The sequence below is a fragment of the Meriones unguiculatus genome, chromosome 9 (assembly GCF_030254825.1).
Source record: "Meriones unguiculatus strain TT.TT164.6M chromosome 9, Bangor_MerUng_6.1, whole genome shotgun sequence".
In the NCBI taxonomy this organism is placed as follows: Eukaryota; Metazoa; Chordata; class Mammalia; order Rodentia; family Muridae; genus Meriones; species Meriones unguiculatus.
This window is the reverse complement of record NC_083357.1, coordinates 67864016-67876994: the sequence shown is the minus strand read 5'-3', so window position 1 is coordinate 67876994 and position 12979 is coordinate 67864016. Positions and strand designations below refer to the sequence as shown.

At 41.6% G+C, this 12979-nt stretch overlaps 1 long non-coding RNA gene across 1 annotated transcript in view; it reads right to left on the bottom strand.

The window, feature by feature from the left end:
• LOC132656631 (uncharacterized) overlaps positions 1-2916 on the bottom strand; it is a 216739-nt gene extending 213823 nt beyond the window's left edge. The window contains exon 1 of the long non-coding RNA XR_009594348.1: positions 2720-2916. This is a non-coding gene — a long non-coding RNA (uncharacterized LOC132656631). The remainder of the gene's footprint in view (positions 1-2719) is intronic.
• Positions 2917-12979: the final 10063 nt, after the last annotated feature.

Here is a 12979-nt window from a genome sequence, read left to right as displayed (position 1 = left end):
TGTTATAGTGACAGAAAGCTGACTAACACACAAATTATATTGGTTTGCTGAAGCATCTGTAACAAAGCCCTAGTGAGCATAGAGGGGAAATCAATAATTCTTGTCCTTCCTGTCTTTTATTTTATGTATTTGAGTTCTTTGCTTACCCTTTTACTGCTGAACTATTGGCTGTTGGTAGATTCTGGGACAGGAAGAAGCATTATCTCTGATTGTATACCCACTGCTGAGCTCATCAAGACTCCAATACATAGCTCTAAGCCCTTAGCCACCCATATGGTCCTAATTAAACCTAGAGGGACAAAAAAAAAAAAAGAATAGCATGAATGTGTGTGTGATATCAGTGGAGAGGAATAGATGAGGACGGCAGGGGGGTAGGGAGAGGGTAGGGGAAGTAAATATTTATGTATGTGAAATTGTAACAACAAATTTACCTATTTTTTTTTAAGTTCAGGAATTAACTACTGTAGAGAAAAGAATTTTCCATTCTTCAGTGTAAAAAAAAAATTCATTCTAGAGCTTTTAGATTATATTACTCATAGAAATATAAAAAAAAGTACTGATTAAGGAGTAAAACAGCCAATAGATACAGAACCATAGACAAAATGACAAAAATATCTTTTAAGTAATGGTAAGAAATATCTGGAGTTAAAAGGTATTTAAGAACTTAGGTACAAAATTTAAGGAAGGGGCAAAAAATGACACACAAAATTCTGCAATAATGCAGCATTTTAACAAGTTAAAATTAAGGCTCATAATTTTAAACAGTGGTGAGAATAACAAATAAAAATAACATACCAAATCTTGAATTTGAAGATAAAAGAGAAATAAATAATATTCATCATTTTTACTTTATGTGTAAGTGTTTTGTTTACATGTATGTGTGTGTGTACTATGTGTTTGTAGTGCTGGGGGGGGAGCAGGAAAAAAGTATCAGATTCCCTTGGAAGAAGAGTCACGGAGACTCATAAGGCACCATGTGGACACCAGGAACTGAACCTAGGCCTTCTTCCTGAGCCTCAAGTGCTCTTCAGTTCTGAGCCATCTCTCCAGCTCCTTATCTTGGTTTCATTTCTTTTTTCCCATGGGACAAAATAAGAAAATACCAGACAAAGTTTTTCCAAATTTGAATAACAGAACCATGGATCCTCAGGTGGTCAGCAAACCTACGTGGACAAAACTCAAAGAAAATCTCACCAAAATGTAAGGCTGATGAAAACATAGCTTAGAAGAAGCCAGTGGGGGAGACCATCTGGCATGTGGCTGAAGAACAACAAAAGTAATTCTTATCAAGAGCAACAGAAGATAAGGAACAGCAGAGAGATGCCTTTAACTTTAAAGAGGAAAATCATCTTCAACCTAAATTCCATAGCCAGTAAAATAATAATAATAACAGCAACAACAACAACCAGTAGCAGAGGTCATAGAGAATGAAGAGGACACCCTCTAATTAAACTAGTCTCCTGGCAGAGGGAGGGCAACACCAACACACCCACCAAAACTTCAACCCAAAATTTACCATGCCTACAAGGTATGCAAGGATCAAGATAGAGCAGAGATGGAGGGAATGCCCAACCAATTCCTGGCCCAACCAAAAACCCACCTTATGGGAGAGTGCCAACCCTTAACACTATGAAGGATACTCTGCTAAGCTTGCAGACAGGAGCCTGACAGAGTTGTCCTCTGAGAGGCTCTACCCAGCAGTGCCCCAAAACAGATGCTAGACTCACAGCCACACATTGGGCAATGCGTAAGAAGTCTTGTGGGAAAGTGGGAGGAAAGAGAAAAAGACCTGGAGGTGACAGGAGCTCCACAAAGAACATTTCCCCCAAACAGGACTGCCTTGCAAGACCACAGGGGAAGAGGACAGCTCAGTCCTGATACAATTTGATGAAATGGGGTGAATGGGAAAGGGAGATCCCCTTTTCTGAGAAAAAGGGAGGGGAGACAGAGGGAGAGAAGGAGAGAAAGAAGGAGGGAGGGAGGGACTGGGAGAAGAAGAGGCATGGAGCTGCAACAAGGATGTAAAGTGAATTTAAAAATAAAAAATAAATAATAACCATAAAAAGAAAATAAAATATTTATGAACCATTAAAAATCAGAAATGGGGGGGGAGCCAAGATGGCGGCGCCGGGAAAACAGCGCATCTGAGAAGCAGGACAGCACTTTCCGTGCAGAGACCAGGAGACTGAACCCAGAGCCCTGAAACTACATCGATCCTGTTTCCCAGGGGAGGGGAGGCTCCCACGGCGTGGGAATCAGTCGGGTCCACTCACGGCTACCCAGCCAGAACCCGGAAGAAATCCTGGGTAATGCAGGCTTTGGGTCTCCGGGCTGGAGCCGCAAGCGGGCGTGTCCCAGCCACTTTCCCAGGCTGATCCATGGGCACAAGGGTACCTGAGACTGGGAGTCCCAGTCGCGGGGGGACCCCACGGGGAAGCAGGGTTGCGAGTCTGATCACAGGTCACCCAGTCTTTCCCCGGAAGGTCTCTGCCTCCATCACAGCCTAGCTCCTGCCCCCTGCAGAGAGCTTTGCGCCCAGCTCAGCAGTACAGACAAGCTGCGCGCCCCAGTACAACAGGGACTGGGAACCCCTGTCCGGAGAGGACCCCCACAGAGAAGGAAGAAACCGTGCTGCTGGGGTCACCTAGGGAAAGTCTAGCAGACTGCAGATTGCAAACAGACAGAACTGAGTGCCCCAAGACACCAGAGCAGTACTCACCCGCCACAGATTACCACAGCTGATCACTAAATTTACAGCAAGAAACCCAGAAGGAGGGCAGCTGTCTCCAGGACTTCTCCCAGTGAGAGGAGAGACCTCTTGACTAATCAGGACCACAGTTACCACCCAGGTCTCTATGCCTGAGGTGAGCTGTAGCAACTCCTGAAAAACACCAGACATCCAGGGACTATACCCAAAAAGCAGGGAAGGCTTCCTTGAGGAAAAACCATCTTCCTGCTAAAGGGATTCTCTCCACTACAACAGTCCAGGAACAACCAGAAACTAAATTCAAACAACTAAGATAGCCCAATGGGTAGAGGACAGCGTAGAAGTTCAACCAACAAAAGTCAGAGCATTATGGCATCTCCAGAACCCAGTTATCCAGGGGCAAATAGCCCTAGACACCCCAGAATAAATGACATTCAAGGAGACGACCTAACATCTATGCTCAAGAAGATGATAACAGAGGAAACAAATAAAATACGAAAAGAAATAAAAGAAGCTGAAGCCAAACGGTATGTGGCCTTTAAAGAGGAAATGCTTAAATCACTGAATTAAATAAAAGAAACAGTGGATTGTTCAAACAAACAGCTGAAGGAATTGACGGAAAAACATGAAAATACAGTCAGACAAGGGAAGGAAACCAACAAAATAGTACAAGACATGAAGGTAGAATTGGAAAAATTAAAAAGAACACAAATGGAAGAAATTGTGGAGAGAACGAACTTAGGGAAGAAAGCAGGAACTACAGAGGTTAGCATAACCAATAGGCTACAAGAAATGGAAGAAAGAATCTCAGGTGTGGAAGATACAATGGAAGAAATAGATGTATCTGTCAAAGAAAATGTTAAATCTAAAAAATTCCTGACACAGACCGACCAAGAAATTCAAGACAACATAAAAAGACAAAACCTAAGAATAATAGGAATAGAGGAAAAAGAAGATTCCCTGCACCAAGGCCCAGAAAATATTTTCAACAAAATCATTGAAGAAAATTTCCCCAATTTAAAGGAGAGGCCAATAAGAATACAAGAGGCCTATAGAACACCCAATAAATTAGACCAGAAAAGAAAATCCTCCTGCCACATAATAATCAAAACTGTAAGTATACAGAACAAAGAAAAAATACTAAAAGCTGCAAGAGAAAAAGGCCAAGTAACATATAATGGCAAACCCATTAGAATCACACCTGACTTTCAACAGAGACTATGAAAGCCAGAAGGGCCTGGACAGATATCATGCAGACCCTAAGAACACAGATGTCAGCCCAGGCTACTATACCCTGCAAAACTCTCAGTCCTCATAGACGGAGAAAACAAGATATTCAATGACAAAAACAAATTTCAACAATACCTACAAACAAATCCAGCATTACAGAAGACACTGGAAGGGAAAATATAACCCAAGAAAGCTAGCTACATTCAAGAAAACACAGGAAATAAATAACCCCACTACAGTAAAACAAAAAGCAACCAAGCACACAACCGTATGACCACAGCCAACATCAAATTCAAAGGATCTAACAGCCACTGGTCATTACTCTCTCTCAATATCAATGGACTTAATTCTCCAATAAAAAGACATAGACTAACAAAATGGATGTGTAAACAAAACCTAGCAATCTGTTGTATACAAGAAACACACCTAAGTCACAAAGATAGACATTACCTGAGGGTAAAGGGATGGAAGACGGCTTTTCAAGCAAATGGACGCAAGAAGCAAGCAGGAGTAGCCATTCTAATATCTGATAAAATAGTCTTTCAACCAAAATTAATCAAAAGAGATGGGGAAGGACACTTCATACTCATCAAGGGAAAATTACACCAAGAAGACATCACAATCCTGAACATCTATGCCCCAAATACAAGGGCACCCACATTTGTGAAAGAAACATTGATAAAACTTAAACCACATATAGATCCCCACACACTAATAGTGGGAGACTTCAACACCCCACTCTCAACAAAGGACAGGTCAACAAAACAGAAATTAAACAAAGAAACAATATCTCTAACAGAGGTCATGAATCAAATGGACCTAACAAACATTTACAGAACCTTACACCCAAACACAAAAGAATTTACCTTCTTCTCAGCACCTCATGGAACCTTCTCCAAAATAGACCACATAGTTGGTCACAAAGCAAGCCTCAACAAATACAGGAAGATTGAAATAATCCCTTGTATCCTGTCTGATCACCATGGAATAAAGCTGGACCTCAGTAACAACAGAAATAGCAAAAAGCCTACACATACATGGAAACTGAACAACTTGCTACTAAAAGACAGCTGGGTCAGGGAAGAAATAAAGAAAGAAATTAAAATCTTCCTAGAACTCAATGAAAATGAAGACACAACATACCCAAATTTGTGGGACACAATGAAAGCAGTGCTAAGAGGAAAGTTCATAGCACTAAGTGCCTTCAAGAAGAAATTTGAGACAGCGCATGCAAGCAACTTAATGGCTCACTTAAAAACCCTAGAAAAAGAAGAAGCAGACACACCAAGAAGGAGCAGATGGCTGGAAATAATCAAACTCAGGGCTGAAATCAATCAATTAGAAACAAATAAAACAATTCAAAGAATCAATGAAACCAAGAGCTGGTTCTTTGAGAAAATCAACAAGATAGACAAACCCTTAGCCAAGCTAACTAAAAGGCAGCGAGACACCATCCAAATCAACAAAATCAGAAATGAAAAGGGGGACATAACTACAGACACTGAGGAAATCCAAGCAATCATTAGGACTTACTTCAAAAGTCTATACGGAACAAAATTTGAAAATTTGAATGAAATGGACAATTTTCTTGATCCATTCCACTTACCAAAGCTAAATCAGAACCAGGTAAATCAATTAAATAGTCCTATATCCCCCAAGGAAATAGAAGCATTCATCAAAAGTCTCCCATCCAAAAAAAGCCCAGGACCTGATGGTTTCAGCACAGAATTCTACCAGACATTCAAAAAGCAGGAGCAGTATAACTGGATCTTGAAGAAGCGCTATTCCTAGTTATCTGAGAAAGTGCCAGATTGATTTCCAGAGTGGTTGTACCAGTTTACATTCCCACCAGCAGTGGAGGAGGGTTCCCCTTTCTCCACATCCTCTCCAGCATGTGCTGTCACTTGAGTTATTCATCTTGGCCATTCTGATAGGTGTAAGGTGAAATCTCAGGGTCGTTTTGATTTGCATTTCCCTGATGATTAAGGACGTTGAACATTTCTTTAAGTGTTTTTCGGCCACTCAGTATTCCTCTATTGAGAATTCTCTGTTTACCACTGTACCCTATTTTTTAATTGGATTACTTGATTTTTTGCTGTTTAACTTCTTGAGTTCTTTATATATACTGGATATTAGCCCTCTGTCAGACATGGGGTTGGTGAAGATTCTTTCCCAATCTGTAGGCAGTCATTTTGTTTTGAGGACAGTGTCCTTCTGAGTTGTTTTATGTTAAAAATGCAAACAGAATTTTCTCCACTGTTAGGTAAAACCATGCTACTGTGTGATTCATATTTTCTTTAATTTCTTAATATATATTCTGACAGTTCTTTACAAGTTGAACCAACTTTTTGTCTATAGAATAAACATATCTTTCTCATGGTATTTTTAAATATATTGCTAAACCCATGTGCCAAATTTCATAAAGTTGGATCTATATTCTCAAGAGGTATTGGTCTATAATTTCCTTTTTTATTGGCTTTGACTAGCCTAATGATTGATAACATGACATAGAAACTGTTCCCTCAGTTCAAACGATCTAAAGACAACGTATGGCATTGATGTTAACGCTGTTTCGATTTTTCAACAAACACATCTGGATCCAAAAATTTCTTTGTAGAGAGGTTTTAAGCCTAAGAATTCAAACTAAATAAAAAAATAGCCATTAGGCTATTCAAATTTTCTATTTAATACTGAGTCAACTACTGTGGTTTAGTGTCATCTGATTTCATCTGACTTCCTGGTCTCATGGGTGTGAAGTCCCCAGGTTTACTCCCTCACTAGCCTCACAGAACCTATAGGTTTTCTAATGCTGTCCTCAATGTCAGTCTCCACTTTGACAAGTTCTACCTTCTTTTTCCCTTTAAGATATGCCAATGTCTCTGTGGTATTTTTTTTAAGAAATTCAATCATTTCATCAATTTTTAATGTTTTTTAAAATTTTTATTGTATTGCCTCATCATTTTAGAATTTTCTTTTTCTACTTTTTTTGTCCTATTTCCTCCTTTTTATACACTCTTGAGATGGAAATCTAAATTATATGAGGTCTTTCCTCTTTTTTTAATGTATAAATATAGCACTATAAATTCCCCTCTCATAGCTGCTTGTCATCACATCCCAAGGATTTTGATATGTGGTATTTTCATTCTGCTCAATGTAGGAATTGCATTATGCCTCCACGGCCTGCTCAGCCTCTTGTGTTGACATTTTACTAGCTTAGAGTATAGAAATCTGACTTCGTTTTACAGTTGCTTGTCCTCTTTTGTTTATAATTGTCTTGAACACATGCTGCATACATATTAAAACCACATCATGCTGTTATAATTTCTGCTTCTCTCACCAAACATAATATAGAAAATCAAGAGTAGAGAGTAAACGTGGTATATTCATCATGCCTTTTCTTAGTATTCCAGGGTTGCTTATTTTATCACACCTCCTCCCTGTTTAGAGAATTTCTTTGAGTTAGTCTCTTGGAGCAGGTGTGCTGGTTACAAATTGCTTTGGTTTACCTTCATCTGAGAATGCCTTATTCATCCTTATGTCCTGCAGGGTATTTTTATTGGGACCTGGAAAATGATTGTGTGTGTGTCTGTGTGTGTGTGTGTGTCTGTGTGTGTGTCTGTGTGCATGTGTGAGTGTGTTGCTACTATCTGACGTGTGTGTGTGTGTGTGTGTGTGTGTGTGTGGTGCTGTTTCCCGCCAACCATTAAGGTTGTCACTCAAATTCCTCTCCTACCACTTATATGAGAGGCGTCATTTTTTCTGTTGCTGCTGTCAGAGTGTCTTTCTCTCCATCTTTTGGGATTTTAGCTGTACGCTACGTACCTTTGGGCAAATGTTTTTGAGTTTATCCTATTGCAGATTCACTCCGTTTCTTGAATTGATAGAATTGAAAATTTTACCAAATTTGGTAGTTTTCAGTCCTGATTTATTTAATTACTCCTCGGCTTCTTGGTTTTACTTTTATCTTACTGGGAGTGTAATGACACAAATATTAGCTCTCTTGTTGGAATCCCCCAGGGCCCTGAGATCACTCACATTCTCCGGTCTATTTCCTACCTGCTGTTCAGGCAGGAGTGACATGCCTTGGACATCATGGCTGCAAGAATGCCTGTCTACTTCATCTGCCTTGAAGTAGCATCCAATGACATTACGCTGGCTTTCTGATCTCTTGGCAGTGACAGAAGTCCTTACCAGAAGGATAGGGAGAGACTAAGAACCCTCTTAGTTTATAGTGGAAATCTAGGCTCCTCATTGGTCTGTGGTGGTGAAGAAAAGCCATTATTATCTAAGACTAACCTGTGTTTTTATTGGAACTGTTGAGTTTTTGTTTATCTGGCTTGTTCATATTTGAGTCATTTTTTTTTACCATCATGTCTTTTCTTGGGTCCTGAGACATCTAGACTCTGTGCCTTCCTTTCTCAACATTTTACCCCATCTCTGTGTTCACTTTTATATAAATATCCAGAATATCTCATCCTATTTTGCACAAAAAAAAAATTGAAAATGCATTTGGCTCTCCCTTCCCAGCATTATCAAGTTATACTCCGTTTTTATACAGATTTCTAAATCACTGGAATGGTTCTGAGAGCAAGAAGTGAGCCTCGTTTGCTTTTATTTCCCTAGCACCTAGCAATGATCTTGTGTCCAGTATATGCCTGTCACTTGAATGTATAGCATGCCTAAGTGCTCGTGCATCATGCTTTGCGGTGACCATTTCTCTCCACTCTCTGGTACAGCCTCTCCAGCACTGAGCCTGCACCTGTAGTGAGCTTGCCCGTCTGCACACAGCTGGGGTCTAGTGAATGCCTCACTCTGAACCAAGGGCTTGTCCTCTAGCTTGAGTGTATGTCCTCAACCCAGAAGCAGGCCAGAGACAAAGCAGAGAAGAGGCTGCAGTTTTGAAGCATAAGAAGGGCACATCCTTGGCATTTGCTATTGAGGAGCAGGGTCACCAGTGCAGAAAGACTGCAGAGGGACTGTGCCTGGCTGCTTCCATTTTATCTGCACATTTGCTGCTGCTTCCAAAGATGCTAGGCTACAATTGGAGAAAACAAAACAGGAAAGCTTTGGGGATTACCTAAATTGAAACAAAATTGCATCTCATTAAAATGTACGTACACACACACACACACACACACACACACACACACACATACACACACACTATTCTGTTATGGGTTACAAAAATTCCCAGATCACTGGGTAATTTATTCTGCTCCTATTCCCACACTGTTGAGAGGCACAGAAGTACAAAGTAGCAAACATAACTAATGAACAGCTTTAGTGCCTTTATCAATCATAAACACTGTGCTAAGTCCCCTAGGAGAGGCCTGTAATAAATCCTCCATTCATGGTTGTGGTACCCTGTCCCTGTCTGGGGAACTGGGGAGCCAGCTTTTCTCCCTCTTTCCTTCCTTCCTTGGCATATTTAAGGGAGCAGATGCTGAATCTGTCAACTCATGGCTTCTTGTCCTTTAGAGGAATCTAGCTTTGGACAATAGGAACACAATGTCAACCACACAGGACGATTTAAGTTTACTAGCAACCACACTTCTAGTGAGTAAGAGAAGACAGATGTAAGTACCTTCTATTCATCTTTAAAGAGTAAGGCGCATAGGTGCTGAGAGCCTGCCTGGTGGTTAAGATCTGAGTTTGGTTCATGGGACCTGCATTATGCAGCTCAAAAGCTTCTAACTCCAGCTCCAGGGAACCTAATGCCTTTGTCTGGTTTCTTCAGCCATCTGAACTGATGGAGTGGGCACACACATATACACACACAGACACACACAGAGACTTTCAAAAAATAACTAAGAGGTATAGAAACACTTTATGTGTTATCTTACCCTCAAATGTCCCAAATGCTGTAATTTCTATATGTAATCTGTAGTTTTGAGAAATTATTCAGAAGAATTTTACATTTTTGCGTTAAGTCCTAGGAATCCAGGGTTCATTTCACATTTATGATTTATCTAATTTTGGACTAGCACATTTCAAGAAGTCAGTGACTAGCAGCTGTCATCAGTTGATGCAGATCAAAACCAAGAGCAAATGAAGATGTGTAGAATCCATGAATCAGTGTGTGATGAGTAGAAGTGAATGAATCAGTCAATGAGTGAGAGGTGATGAATGGATGAGAGAATTGCTACGAGTAAGTGAAGGAATGAATTAATGAGATGGAGTGAATATGTCTGTGAACGAAAAAAAATGAATGAATCAATGTGAATAAGGATACATGAATGAATGAATAAGAGAGTGAAAGAATGAATGATGAATGAGTGAATGAATGGAAATGATTGAATATGTGCTTGAGTAAATGAATGAGAAAGTTGGCAAGTGACACGGAGGTGCCCACCTGATCCTTCATCATGAGTACATGAGCTTGCTGCAGACTGACAGGTAAGAACTGGAAAATTCTGAGCCATCTCTCCAGCCTAGTATAGGATAAACCTACTAAAATCTGTATATCTAAATAAACTAATCAAGAGGGAAGACCCTGACTAAAATGCTCAATCCCCATCCCGAAAGGGAAAGAGGATGGACATCAGAAGAAGAAAACAAGAAACAAGTTAGGAACCTGCCACAGAGGGCCTCTGAAAGGCTCTGCTCTGCAGACTATCAAAGCAGATGCTGAGACTTATGGCCAACTGTTGGGCAGAGTGCATGGAATCTTATGAAAGAAGTGGGAAATAGTAAGATCTGGTGAGGACAGGAACCCCAGAAGGAGAGAAACAGAACTAGAAAATTTGAACACAGGGGTCTTCCCAGAGACTCATACTCCAACCAAGTACCATACATGAAGATAACCCAGAAGCCCTGCACAGATGTAGCCCATGGCAGTTCAGTGTCCAAGTGGGTTACATAGTAATAGGAAGAGGGACTGCCTCTAACGTAAACTGATTGGCCTGTTCTTTGATCACCTCCCCCTGAGGGGGGAGCAGCCTTACCAGGCCACAGAATAAGACAATGCAACCACTCCTGATGAGATCTGATAGACTAAGATCAGAAGGAAGGAGAGGGGGACCTCCCCTATCAGTGACTTGTGGAAGGGCATTCATGAAGAAGGGAGAAGGAAGGTGGGATTAGGAGAGGAGGGCGATTATGGGGGGGATACAAAGTGAATAAAGTGTAATTAATAAAAGTTAAAAAATTAAAATTAAAATTAAGAAGCAAACAAACAAACAAAAGAACTGGCAAATTCTCAGTAATGAGGAGTGTGAACTATCTACACTTCTACCTGGGCAGAGATTTCAGAGTTCTTGAGTCTCAGCTCCCATCCTCATGGCAGCTCTTGAAACCAGGATGCCTGAAGGCCTGGGATCCAGACAGTCCCATCCCACTCCACTACCCTCTCATCTGGACAGACAGTCAGGTCCCACTACCATGAAAAACTTGTTGCTGACCTCCTGAGTTTCACAGAAGAAGGCTCTGGCTCCCATTGCCTGCATCTAACGTGCCACCATTGTCTCTGTGCCTTGGGTGAAGAGAGGTACCCGGGCAAATCTGAACTCTAAAGATAAGCATCCTCAAGGGTGTCTCATGCCCAAGCTGCCTTCCTGCAGCAGAGAACAATCCCTGGCCCTTCTTTTCACTCTACAGTTTGTACTTTCATGTTGTCTCAAATCCTTTTCCTCCCAGAACCATGGCTTAGTGTGGAGGGTCACCACTGAAGGCTTCACAGATATGGGAGGCAGGGTGAAATAAGATACAGCTAAAGAGGGGTGAAAGCCCAGGTCAGACATGTCTGCCTAGGAAGTAAATTTGTCCTAGAAATTTTAAGAAAGTAGGCAACTGGTCACCATATACCTCAAGAAAGGAGGAATGGAGAGTGGTTTATGAAGGGTTGTGAGGTTCCCCCATGGAGTTTTCTACACGGTATGGAACTGCCCATGAGGTGTATGGCTTGGAGTGTATGTTGTCCTATGGAGTATGGAGTTTCCTATGGTGTGTGGGGTTTCCTATGGAGTATGGGACTACCTGTGGGATATGAGGCATCCTGAGGGGTGTGTGGCTTTTAATATTTCACTCAGAGAGTCACTGTCACTGTCTAGAGCCCCTGAGAGTCTTCAAAAGAATCATTGCTCTACACAGCCTTGTGAGCATCTGCTCTCTGTGGCCAATGCCTCTCATTATGTAGCCAGCTCTCCAAAACCAGAGAGGGACTATGTCTCCCTCATCTCTTCCCAACAGTAACGAACACCACGATGGGCACTTGGTAAAGATTTGTCTTGGGAATGCCAGCTGAATAAAGCAGACACACTAAGTGAGCCTACTACTCTTCAGACTTTACAAAATGGCTGGGGAGCTGAGCTCTGCATTCCATGCCTGGAGGTTTCCATCACCACTCCAGTTGTTGTTCTGTTGGATGCCCTGGCTCCCGAGAACCATGCTCTCTACTGGCAGATGGCTAGTGTACTGAATGACCTTCCGCAGTCTCCCCTTGGTTCAGTGACAATGCTATGCACGGTCATATTGGACAAGCTTCTGAAGCATGCACTTGCCACTGCCTCCAAAGGTGGTCCAGAGGGCTGATGACACAAAGAACGTGCATACGATAATTGTGAGCATCTCCTGCAGATTTGGTCCCTGCCTACACTGCCAACAGCTACCAGCACCAGCCATTCTGCCTCTAAGTGAAGCTCAGCACCTGATCATTCCCCATTGGCCCACACGGGACAGCAGCCAAGAAGCAAGGTAAAGATGCCAGCTCCCAAGCAGGATGCCACAGAAAGCCTTTCTGGCCCCTTCCCTCAAAATAAAATTAAATATTCTGCATATATTTCAACATGAAGTCACAAAGTACTCTTCATAAGTCATGTGGAGGGCTAAAAAGTTGAAGAATGGGCTAAGGAGATGGCTCCCTAGTTAAAGTGCTGTTCATACAAGCATGGAGACATGGGTTTCAGTCCCCAGAGTTCATGCAAAAAGTGGGCATGGCAGTGCAAATATAATACAACAGAGGAGACAGTGGAACCCTTGGAAGACACTGGCCAGCCAGCGTGGCCAACTGGCAAACTCCAGGTTAAATGACACCCTGCCTCAAAA